This window comes from Herpailurus yagouaroundi, unplaced genomic scaffold (assembly GCF_014898765.1).
Source record: "Herpailurus yagouaroundi ecotype Mexico unplaced genomic scaffold, PumYag 221, whole genome shotgun sequence".
In the NCBI taxonomy this organism is placed as follows: Eukaryota; Metazoa; Chordata; class Mammalia; order Carnivora; family Felidae; genus Herpailurus; species Herpailurus yagouaroundi.
In genome coordinates, this window is record NW_024412452.1 from 16,052,480 (window position 1) to 16,065,096 (window position 12,617).

General features: G+C 39.2%; 1 long non-coding RNA gene across 5 annotated transcripts in view; it reads left to right on the forward strand.

Moving 5' to 3' along the window:
• Nucleotides 1-12,617, forward strand: part of LOC121019088 (uncharacterized) — a 525,799-nt gene that overhangs the window by 390,120 nt on the left and 123,062 nt on the right. For all 5 annotated transcript variants that reach the window (XR_005785440.1, XR_005785442.1, XR_005785443.1 and 2 more), the window contains exon 5: nucleotides 12,409-12,504. This is a non-coding gene — a long non-coding RNA (uncharacterized LOC121019088). The remainder of the gene's footprint in view (nucleotides 1-12,408; nucleotides 12,505-12,617) is intronic.

Sequence of the window (12,617 nt, forward strand, 5' to 3'; positions counted from 1 at the left end):
TGACAGCAGGCCCAGATGGAGGCAGCAAGAGTCCAGCAGGCTGGATCAGGCTCTGAGAGCTGCACCCAGCATCCCACCTGGGAAAGCCAGGGCTGCAGGAGCTTTTGGTCCTCTGCAGCCTGCAGGTGGCGATTGGAGAGGCTGAGCCAAAAGTTTCAGCTGCATGGAGTACTCAGAGTTGAGTTGCGCTGAAAAGGGGGCTTAATGGCTAAAAAGGGAGGTACTGATTAGTAGATCCTGATGCAAGCTTTCACGGATGGGATTACAGAGAACCCAGAGGTGTTTATGAAGGTCAAAGGAAGGGAGGCCTCTCCTGAAATAAAAATAAGTGGATACTCCCCCATCCTTTTCTTTCTGAAGGCTGCAATGGCACAAATAGTCTGATTGCATATAATTCTGTATAAGCACATATTTTGCTTTAGTTGATTTGCTTTAGTCTTGTCTCCTGACCCATATTGCAACCAGTTTGGAAATACAAACCGTGTCTCCTAAAACTTCCCCTCCTTTCTAAAGTGCCTACCACAAACCTGGACACATATTATGCACTCTTAATCATTTATGGATTAAATGACAGATTTAAGGCCACCACCATTGACTTTTCTCCCATAAGCAGCAACTAATACTGATGTTACACTCTGTTGTACTTATACGGTCATGGTAGATAACGTGCTTTCATGTATATTGCCTAGTTTGATAGATTATTATGCCTATTTTACAGAAAATAACACTAAACCATTGTTTAAATGATTTGTCTAAAGCCATAAGGATTTTAAATATAGAAGAAAGATAGAGTTCACATTTCCTAGTTCATACTTCAGTTGTAGCTGGAGCTAGCCTGAACTTCAATTCTAGAATAAGGTCATTAACCTGAATTTTAATTCTAGAATAAGATAGTTGTTTTTCCTTTAAACGGGGATTTCAGGCATATAATAAGTCATATTTATGTATTTTAAAGGTAGGGTGGTATTATAAGTATTCTTGAAATTATGTTCAACTCTGAGTGTGGAGCCCTATCTATGTCTCTGTGTCTCCACTCATCCAACCTGTTATGTGCCTCTTCTGTGCTGGAAGGTGACTCTGTGCATTCCCATGAGAAACTTGTTTAATGGTGGACAGCTGACAGGTATATGCATAAATATAATATAATAGATCTGTCTGTGCAATCTGGGAGATCATGAAGAAGGATGCCTTCATCCTTCTCTGACTAACCAATGGGGAAAAGGCTTCACAGGCAAATGACCATTAGGCCAAATTTTGCAGAATGGAGAAGGAGCATAAAATAGAATCGCAGGCAAGAGAACAACGTAAGAAAGAGGCAGGGCATAAAAGAACATGGCATGTTGATGAACTGTAACTTTAATTCCATCCTTCACTTTGATATTTTCTCTCTTTACCTGTCAATGCTTCCTAAAATTCAAGCAATCAACAAATATTTACTGGGCATTACTTTTGTGCCTGATATGGTCATTATTTCCTGTCCTAATTTCTCATTACCTCATACCCGAATACTTGCAACTGCTTTTTTGCAGTAGACCACAGCCTCTGGTCATTCAACACCTATTCAGTGAGTACATGCTGATGTATACTCATCTGAGAGGCACAATAGTGGGTGTTACTCAAGGTATAAAACTGCATAAATCAAGAATCCTGTCTTCAAGGTGTTTGAATTCTTATAGGGAGACAAAACAGGTATGCAAAGAACTAAAACTCATGATATAATGTGAGTGGTACAGAAGAAGTATAAAATGAATTATAGGCACTTGCATTGTGTAGCAGAACTCCATTAGGACATGGTTCATTAGTACATGCGTTTGGGTATACTGTAAATGAGCTCTCGACACAAACAGAAATGATGAGTGAATCAATTAGGGGGGAGACTTTTCTCTCTCTCTCTCTCTCTCTCTCTCTCTCAGCCTAGATGGAAGAACTAAGACCCAGGTTTCAAGTTCAGAATCATTTTTAATGGCTTCATAGCTCTCCCCAAGATCTAAGACAATGGGATTGTGGAAGCTGACCCTGAAGAGGGACCTGATGAGGTAGAGTCAAAACCTAGCAAGTCATTATCAAGAGCAGGGTCAAAGTAGTATGTGGAGTTTTCCTATAACGTAACCCATGGAAAGTGGGAGGAAAACTGCAGAACCAGACCACCAGTTAGGACTGGGGAAGGTGAGAGAGTACTGCACTTGAGAGAAACTCAGACGTGTCAGTCAAAGTCATTCTAACACCCCCTCACAGCGCCCTGCACTTGCTCATGGCTTCAGTTACCTTCTGTACATAACCTACCTTGACTTCCTTTCGAGGATATAGCTTTATAGATCTGCCTGTCCAACCCCTCCCCCTGAGTATATATTTCAGTATTCCCAAGGCTAGAGCCATCATCCATCCTTCTAAACCTGCTCTCTATGTTCTCTACTTGTTCCGTCATCCACTGCTATCGAGCTGTAGAGTGAGAAACCCAACAGGCATTCTTGTCACTGCCTTCTCCTCTTCCCCTATGGCCAAACTGTCACCAAATTATGTAAATTTACCTCAGAGTCATCTTTGATTCCATCCCCTTTTTCCATCTTGTGGTCACCCCTCTGGTCTGTGAAGACTGAACTAATGGGTCCCCCACAGCCATTCTGACTGTTCTTCCACAGTCCATTTCCTATACTGCTCTCAGAGAGACCTTTGCAATGTCACTCCCCTGGTTCTAACATTTCTGCTGTTTGCCATTACTCTGAGAATAAAACCAAAATTATCAGCATGACCTCAAGAGTCTTGCTTTATCTAACTTAACCTGCCTCACTAATCTCTTCACTCATTTTTCTTCCCCAGCTTCCTGTAATCCAGCCACAATGTATCAAGTACATCATACTCCCTCTTCCTGCAAGGCACTGGCTCATGCTGTCATCTCAGCCTGGTATGGTCACCTCCTCCCTCCTGTGGCCACTTTCCATGTCTTCACCTAGACCCATCTCTGACATTTTAGCTCAAGTCTCCCTTCCCTAGAAATGCTTCCCCAACCTCTGTCTTCACTCCTCATCTTCCATCAAGGGTGGATTCTTTGAATTCATGTTCTCCCAGGACTGTATTTCTTCTTTAGCACACTAATCTCAGTTCATAATTAAACATTTATCAATATGATTATTTAGTTACCATCTGTCTTTCTCTGCAGACTATAATCTCTATGAGAACAAGAGTCACATCTGCTTTTTCTTCCCATTTTATCTCCAGTGACAATCGCAGTACTTTGGCATGTCGTAGGTGCTCAGTACATAAACATTAAATGAATAATTGAAGTGCAAGTAAATGCAAGCCCAAGAATGAGAATAGAAGTCAGGTCAGGCGGGGTGGAAAACAATTATAGATGTGTCCAGGAAAGGATGTGCGACCACAGGCTTCTTTGAAAAGAGGTACTGGCTTTCTTCTTATACTGTCATCATCTTCTGTGATAAGCATGGTTCCAGAAATGTTATTTTGAAAGTGGACTCCTCACAACCACATTTTATCAGACATTGCAATATATGTAATTATGACCCATGGGTATGATTGTGTCCAAGGTTTGCTAAACCCAGGTAATGTGGAATCATAGGTTCTGGTGCTTAACAGGAAGAATAGAAACAGTGGAGGCATAGGCTGCTAGCATTCCACTTAACTATCTCTTCACCTGAACTGGGATATGAAAAGATACTTCATATGAAAAGATAGTAAGCTTTGCAACAGCTTACTATTTTATATAAAAATGATACATGTTGACTGTATATGATTCAAACAATAAAAACAATAATAAACGGGAAAAAAATCACACATGCTCAGGGATACCACTCGTAATGTTTTGGTTAAACATCCTCCCTTAGGGCACGTGTATTTTTTATTACATAAAGGAGATCGTATTTTGCATCAAATCCTCATGCTCACACATGGAATTGGTTTTACCAAAAGATATGATGGAAATGGTTACTGACGTTGTTCTGACATCATACACACAAACATAGTTGAGGTAACATTCTTAGCCAAACAAGGAAGCCACAGATTTTCTGATGATACTGATTCAAACCCTCCAAATAGTGCAACTTCTAAAGAGACCCAAACTCATAAAAATGGAAACCTACTGAATTGGTATAAGAGATCACAGAAAGGTGGGGAGGTCCTGGATGTCACCAGTCACTGGCTTTCTGTTAACTCCTAGACTAGAAAACCAAGACTCACTGAAGAAGAAGAGTGGGTGGTAAGGAAGATACAGACCAGAATAAAGTTCTGTGTGCATATTCAATTTGGACGTTCCTCGGGATCACTGCAAAATTTCAAGGCAAGAAGCTCAAAGGAAAATTAGCAATTCATTAGTGGCCAAGTTTGAAAAGTCACTCTAGTCACTGTCTAATGAGGCTTTGCGGTCTAAATCTCCAAGAAAGAAACAAAACATCTCCATTAGCTGGTGACAAACACCCCTGTGCTGTTCTGGAACCTAGGTTTTGTTGATTGCTGACACTTGAGAGAGGGTAGTGATTCATATTATGAAAAGAACTAGAGTTTTTTTTAAGAGATGCAACTTGGTGACTAATTTTTGTCTCTCCCTGCCAGTGTAACCGTTTGAATGTTAATTTAATTTTACAGAATATCATTTATGTAAATGTAATTAGAAGGGAAACATGATCTGGAGATGCACAGCACCAAAGAAAATTTATTACTCCAAGGGGTATTGCTCTAATCATTCAACTGCAATATTGAGTTTCCCCAGATTTAATCTAAAAGCAATAAATTACAAAAGGCTAATGCCCTGCCCAACAACAAGCTGTCATGAACCCAAGTTTCAGGGAGGGAAACCAGAAAGAGGGAGAGGGGGAAAAAAGCCTGAACTTTATTTCAGCAACAGGCTATCCTCAGCTTCCTATTTCCTGACATAAAACTCAGTAGAGACAACATAGCTAGGGAAAAATAAAAAGCTTCATTTCCTAAAAACATTCATAAAATGGTGACTTCTAGACTTCTACTGCTTTTCCCTTTAGAAATCTGACCAGGGCTCTTTACTTGTTACTAAACATTATTGTAAATGTTTGAAACTCAGGGCTCAGTGCTCCCCAACAACACAGAGAGAGAGAGAGACAGAGAGAGACAGAGAGAGAGAGGAATCCAGCCAAGATAAAACAGCCTGTCTCTTCACCGTATGGCTGGGCTGTTCTTTTGCAGAGAAGAGGAAAGGACACAGTCTGATTAATGTCAAGGTCCATATTGCATTCCATTGCGTGCCTGCCGGAAAGCCAGTTCTCACAGGGAAAGTTGCCAACACAGGGAAGCCATGCCTGTTAACAGGGAATGCCCTCCAGTCTCCACTTCCTCTCTCCATGCTGAAGGAGAGGTTGTGACTGGAAGAACTTGGGGTTGTAAATGGTCTCTTTGGTGCATAAGCCTCATACCTGAACTTGAACATGGCTACCTAGTTCTTTAATTACCATGATGGGGGGAAAAATCAACAACCTGGCTCCATAAAATAAACCCTCAATGAGATGTGTGAAAATGCCACTGCCTGGGTTTAAATTAAGATTAAATCAGGATTTCTGTGGTTAGAACTCAAGCATAGGCATATTTTAAAAGCTTCCCATATCCTAGTGATTTTCATCTGCAGTCCACATTAAGAATGACAGTCCTGGATAAAGGGTAATGACATGCAATGGAATACCCATGTTCAGTAGGTGACCATGCCATGGAATCATTCTAGTGGATCGGGATTTCTTGGACAGGACAAAGGTGAAGGAGAAAGATATCTATTCATAGTGAGTAGAGACAAAATTGCAGCTGGCCAGGTAGGCCATATTGTTTCACTGTGAGTTTAAAACTCAAATGATAAAAAGCCTTATGTTGTTACTAATTTCTTTATTGAACAAACAACATGGTAAATAATATAGCCTTCCTCATCTTTCTCAAGTCAAGGAGTTTGAGCATTATAATCAGAATGTGTTTCTGGGGGTAGTGGGTAAAGCCAACTCCCAAAATAAATTCTGCATTTCTTTCATTATCCAGAAACACCTTGGCTCTGTTTGTTTAGTTTGGGCTTTTTGTTTTTGTTTAGTTTGTTGCTTGATTGGTTGGTCCTGGAATTCTGTGCATTTGGGGACTGTTTAATTCAGAGAAGGGGGTACTAGCCAAAGCAGACGAATATTTTCATTTCAAAGATAGAATTCTGTCAGTACTTTCCAATTTACGTGTGCAATTAGTGGTATATGAAAGTTTTTTTTTCATTTTGGTTATTTTGTATTTATTCTGTTGTTTAGTAGAAGAAATTTAAGTGGCATTTTGAACCTGTGCTTTGACGGAAATTATTTTGTGAGTGGAGCAAAGTAAAATTTGACTTGACTTAAACCAATTTCATAAAGCATAGTAGAGGGGTTCTTTAGTGTGGATTGCAAAATTCATGAAAATAGTACATGAATAAAATTTATCTATATATGGCCTAAGTAAATAACAGGAGAAAAATTAATTAAAAGTGAAACAATTGAGCTTTCAGTATGTTCCTTATACTTCTCTACCACCCCCATAGTCCCCATCACAGACCCATAAGCATGCAGTTCATTATTTGAATGGATTTGAGTTTATCTTCCTCTACTCCCAAAATTTAGTAATACACTTTAGTAGTATTCTTTAAAAGATGAAGTATTTGTCAAGAATGTTCTGAAGTATTTAAACAATGGAAAAGGGTAATACCTGTATGACCATTGGGTCCAGCACCTACTTCACAGATGAATCAGTTCCTGACCTCCATGATGGACACAGATTGTCAGAGAATCAATAACTTTGGGCCACAGGAAAGGGCACGCTTGAGAGCGAGGGAGAAAATGCTCATTTTGACTGTTTCTCAGAACTACGTTTCTGCTGATTCTGTTACCCTTTAATTGTACTTGCTGAATGAAACATGCTGATAGGCCACACAGAATTAAATTACCCAAACCAGTCAGGTAGAAGAGCATCTTTTTTTTTTTTTTTTACCTCCTCTGTGGAAGCTGTGCTTCAAATTTCTTCTCTGCTAACAGATACCCCTTCTCTGTCTTAAAACCATTCGTTATATCTCATTTCTCACTAAACTTTTTCTTCCAAAGGAAACATCTCAAGAGTATTAAGTTAAGTGATTCATTATCACAGCCTCCCTGTCTTATATTACAAATTTAATCAGCTAATTATTTTTTTCACATTGCAGATATTTAATTATTAGCTAGTTCCTCTTGTAGGAGTCAACCAGACTACACAGAGACAGGGTTTAGTACAACCCATCTTTTCCTTCTTGTTTCAAAAGGCACTAAATAATATCATTGAAAATTATCAAAAACAAAACAAAATCAACAATAAATGTGGTTTGGGCAGTCATATCATGAGGCAATGGAAAGTTTTCAGCAGCCTGTTTGGGTTGCAACAACTCACAGAGAAGAACTTATAGTTATTCATATTTATTTGGTTCATGTCTCAGGACACAACTAAACTAGTGTTCTCAACGTCACCAACAATGACACCAGCCAATGTCACCAACCACTGACCAACAAATCCATTTCTATTGAAAAATAATCCGGAAGTCACTTATTCCTATCAGTAGTTGCACATCAGATTCTAAAATGAACTTGCTCAAATATTCCTAATTCTTATAAATTCCTAGGTAATGATGGAGCTGAGATAAAATTAAATGCTGAGGAATTATTTAGAAAATAAAGCAACACAGCCCTTCCAGTCTGGGAAATATGAACATATTTTTACACCCTCCCCCTTTTATTTTCAGTTATAGTTATTTGTCTAGAGCATCTAAACTTTGGTCTTAAATCCTCAATTCATTTAGCCTACTGAGATATAGCCTTTGCTTAATAACATAAATTCTCACTATCAACTTATGAAGAGGAGAACTAAATCGTTGTGGCCTAATAATAAAATGTGATGAAAAACAAACAAACAGAAACAATAACAAAAATCACATAAGAGTTCGGTTGGTCCTAGAATCAAATTAGGATAATTGAGAGCTGAAAGAAGAAATATCATGGCCCTACAAGTGGAAGAAAACACCTGAATAATATAAATAGACATGGTGATCTTAGATCATTTTTGGAATAATTAAGGATCAACATGAATACATCCATCCATACTTATAAACATGCAGACAGATTCAATAAGTTGCACAACTTCGCACAGGGAATAAGCAATGAATCTGGGATTTGAAACCAAATAAATGCATCCACCCCAATACCAAAAATAATTGAAGAGTTTGAATGGATAATCACAGAGGGTGGTGTTTGGTCAGATCCTTACATGAAAGGCCAGCTATATAAAGATCTGGGGATAGAACATTTTAAGCAAAGGGAGCTTCAAATGGAAAGACCTGAGGTGAGAAGAGGTTGGAAGTGAAAGTAAAGAGAGAAGCCAGCTGGGCTGGAGCAAGCCCCATTTATCAATGCCATTGTTGTCCACTTGCATTATAGCACCAGAGATTGGTAATGGCCACATCCTCCAGAAAGCACAGGTGACCACTTTTCATTCCAAAGGAAAGGCCTTTTGATTCTTTTGGCATTTCAATCGTTAGTGTGTAAGGTAATTACTAGCTGGCTAACATTTGAGCAGGATTGATAGATTCCATTTAGGTCAATGTGTGGCTTATGCTTTCCCACCCCAGGATATTTGCCAAGGTCAGTAGGTTATAGGGCAAATAAATGCCACGATATGTCAAAATTTTTTATTCTTCTTGCATTTCTCCTGCCTTCTTGTTTAAGCACTGGAGCCAGCCTGGAAAGCTAATGGTGTAAGCCCTAGCCCAGTGCTGCACATATAAACACCTTTTAATTCTCAATGACTAGGTCAAGGTAATAGCAGGTATTTGAAGCATCAAAAGATTCTTCCAAACACTTTATTTACTACCACAAATGAAAAATAAAATGAACAATAAATTGTGTTTAGTTTTATTTTATTTTATTTTTTTTCAACGTTTATTTATTTTTGGGACAGAGAGAGACAGAGCATGAACGGGGGAGGGGCAGAGAGAGAGGGAGACACAGAATCGGAAACAGGCTCCAGGCTCCGAGCCATCAGCCCAGAGCCTGACGCGGGGCTCGAACTCACGGACTGCGAGATCGTGACCTGGCTGAAGTCGGACGCTCAACCGACTGCGCCACCCAGGCGCCCCAAATTGTGTTTATTTTTAAACTCTATTATCCTTTTTGTTGTTCTTTTATTAACTGAATTATTTTTGGCACACGAAAAAGCTGTAACACATTTGACGTATACATGTTGATGAGTTCTAAGGTAAGTATACACCCGTGAAACTGTCACCATCTACAATGCCATAAATTTAACCATCAGCTCTAAAAGTTTCCTCCTTTTTACCTTTTGATAAGCATAAGTGAATGTATTGTATTTTAAAAGGTAGAACTAATAAAATAATGTGTATTTGGGGAGATGGGTTGGGCGGGGTTTCTAAGCAGCCAAATAGCCATTTTGGTAGGTTTTTCCTTTCTATCAAGAATACACATTTTGATGCCCTATAGATATAGCCCTAAATCTCAAAATATGGGGGGAAAAAAGCAAAGTAGAAAATATTTTACCTCATAGTTGATATAGCAGTATGTTCAATTCAGGTCCGTAAGCAAATTTATTCAAAACTATCTACAACCTAAAACCTAAAAATTCTGCCTGGATTCCTAAGCTCATTTTGTCTGAGCTCGAGAAGCCCACATCTAATAAAAAGTTAAAATACTTCTGAAATTCAAGCATAACTGCTAGAGTTTAATCAGTCTTGGTGATGTAATGAAGATAGCTAGGGGGAATGCACTGGATCCAGATCTAATGGTTTTTTACTAAAACTTGCGCCAAACACTGCAGTCTACATTTTCCAAGGCCCTTCCTATAGCAGAGCTATTCATTACAATTTCTTAATTATTCATTCCAGCAAGGTTTATAAGCCCACCGCTAATGACAAGGCTATATGTGATTGCTTAGTAATCCCATTTTTTATCTGATGTTAATTAATGCCCACTTATAAATTGTGACTTAACCATAAAAATCCACTTGGTCCTTGAGTTTAACCTTTTTTATTCATTGAAAAACTAGAAGAAATCTGCCCTAAGGCACCCTCGTAAGTCCACTGTGCTGGTTTTATTAATATTTAAGCATACAACAGAGTTATTTCTTGGTATGAACTCAATGAATTCACTCCATGAGTAGTATTTGGGACATGGCGTCAGCATAGAGTTTGAAGGGGGAGGGGAATAAGTATCATTCTTTTTTCCACTCCAAGAGGCAGCTCTCTGTCAAGATTTCAACATTTTTAAATGTTGACAAGCATGTACACTCTAAGACACATTTTTTGCCTGGCTCATTATGTAAATTATATTCATGTAATGCATCACTTGGGTATTCAGGTGCAAGCCCATGGTGTCTAATACATGTTTTCTTTGTCAGGAGCGACAGCACTGTACATTTTCAGTAAAGATAACCGATCAGGGGAAAGAAAAAATAACTGCTATTTTCAATCAGAACTATGGAAAGTACCCTTAGTCCAGAAAAGATGTGATGCCAGGCTAAGGCTGTAAAATACATCTCTGACCTTATTATCCAGGCTCCTGTGTTAAATATAGTGGCTATAATAGAATTTGTATGCCCTAGTTTCTGACAGGTTGAATGTTGCTTAGTGATCCAGGAGTGGAAAATGGCTGTCTGCATTCAAAGGAGATCATAGATTACAGACATTTCCTGGGTATTGCAACCAGAGGATGCTGTTACAATGGCTCACAAAAAGAGAGACAGCCTCCTAATGCCTATAATTGGAAGGGCACTGTATTTATTATCTATTACTGTGTTATGAATTACTCCAAAACTATTTCTTTAGCTCAAAACTATTTATTTATCTCTGGGTCGGGAACCTGGGATGACTTAGCTGGTTCCTCTGCTTTAGGGTCTCTCACAGGCTTCAGTCAAGGGGTCAGCCTGAAGTCTGGGGTCATCTCAAGGCTCAGCAGGGGAATGACCTTTTCATTTGCATTAAAATCAAATCATTAGACTTACTTCACCAAGGGAATGGAATATACAAGGTGTGAATATCAGGAGGCAAGGATCATTGGGAACCATTTTAGAAGTCTTCCTACCAAAAGAACTGGGATCTCTCAGGTACCCAAATATCCCTCCCCTGTGATGGCATATTTATCATGGCACCTAGTGAAACTTACAAGCCAACACAATGAAATGGTAACACCTTGGATCTCTTCCTATGCCATGTTGACTGGCATGAAATTTAATAGTGTTATTCACAGGAAGTACTTACCATAGTGCAAAAAGGGAACTTATTTTTTTAAATTCCAAATAGAAGCAGAAAATCATTCTTTCTGGGAAAAAAAAAATAGGTTTGAATGTCCTTTCCCTTCATGTCTCCAATATATACAAAGCCTCGTCCAAAAGTCCAGAAGAGAACCTTAATCTTGCAATGTAGAAGGCAGGCACAGCAGGGTAGCTGAGGGAACTAGGGAGCTGCAGCAACCTGGACCCAGCCGCAGCCAGCATTGCACAGAGCATAAGGGTCAGAAGCAAAGCTTTCAGTGAAAATCACTTGACAAACACTGTTAGCTGATGACTCTACTCTTACCAAGGACCTGAGCAAGGCTAACACTTAACAATAAAGCCATTGAAACCAGGAGCAGACTTTGCCCAAGCAAGAGGCATAAATAATGTGCATCAGGAGCAAGCAAAGGAGAACATAGAGTAGTTCAGGAACATTCCCTTGGCTACACTGGCTAAAGATTATCACTAATCATAAATGGTGAGGAACTAAGGATTGCCACTTATGTCCACTGTGTTGTATTTTTGTAAAGAGATGGGTAGGATTTTCCTATGAGTGACCTCAGATCTCTCTCTGGCTTGTCTGACAGTGACCCAGCTGTGACTGATGGCTTCCTTCTTTGAGGGAAGGTATGAGGCTGCAACTTTCCCTGGGTACATGAGGGACTACATCCAAATCACTTCTCAAGCAACCAAAATCTCTTAAGATATCTAAGATACTGAGCATCTGTGTTTCCTCAGAATAGCCTTCTTTTGGTTCTAAGCTAAGGTTATTAGAACAAAGCAAGCCCAATATACTTATCCCCATATAAGTCTGCTCTCACAATTACCTTGTAAAAAGGGGGATACGAGCAGGAATTGATGTTCCTTCAAGGGAAGGGAAACCTCACAACATATCCAGTGGCCTACCTGCCTAAGCACACTGTCTGCAGGATGAACAGGGAATTGAAGACCCCATGTCTTCTGACTGTCCTGCCCCTGAGTTCACCTGCACCAGGTGATGTTGCTGGCACCCACCCTGAGAAGTTTGCCCTAAATAAGTAGATGTATATCAAAACTTACAGAAAATACCATATTATTTTCATTGTAGAGTCAGTCTTATTTTGTTATTGTTGTTGTCTTCATTTTATACAGCCCAAATTTAAAGAACCACTAAGCACCATAATGGAGAAATATGTGGAAACTAACTGTAAGAATGAATGTTCCGGTGCCCAGAATGGACAACATCTGGTAAGTCACACATTTCATAAAATGCCTTCTTAATCAGATTTATTTCAGCCTGGGTGTCTTGTGTATAATAACACTCAAATTTCATCATCAGTAATTTATTGATTTAGTTCTTT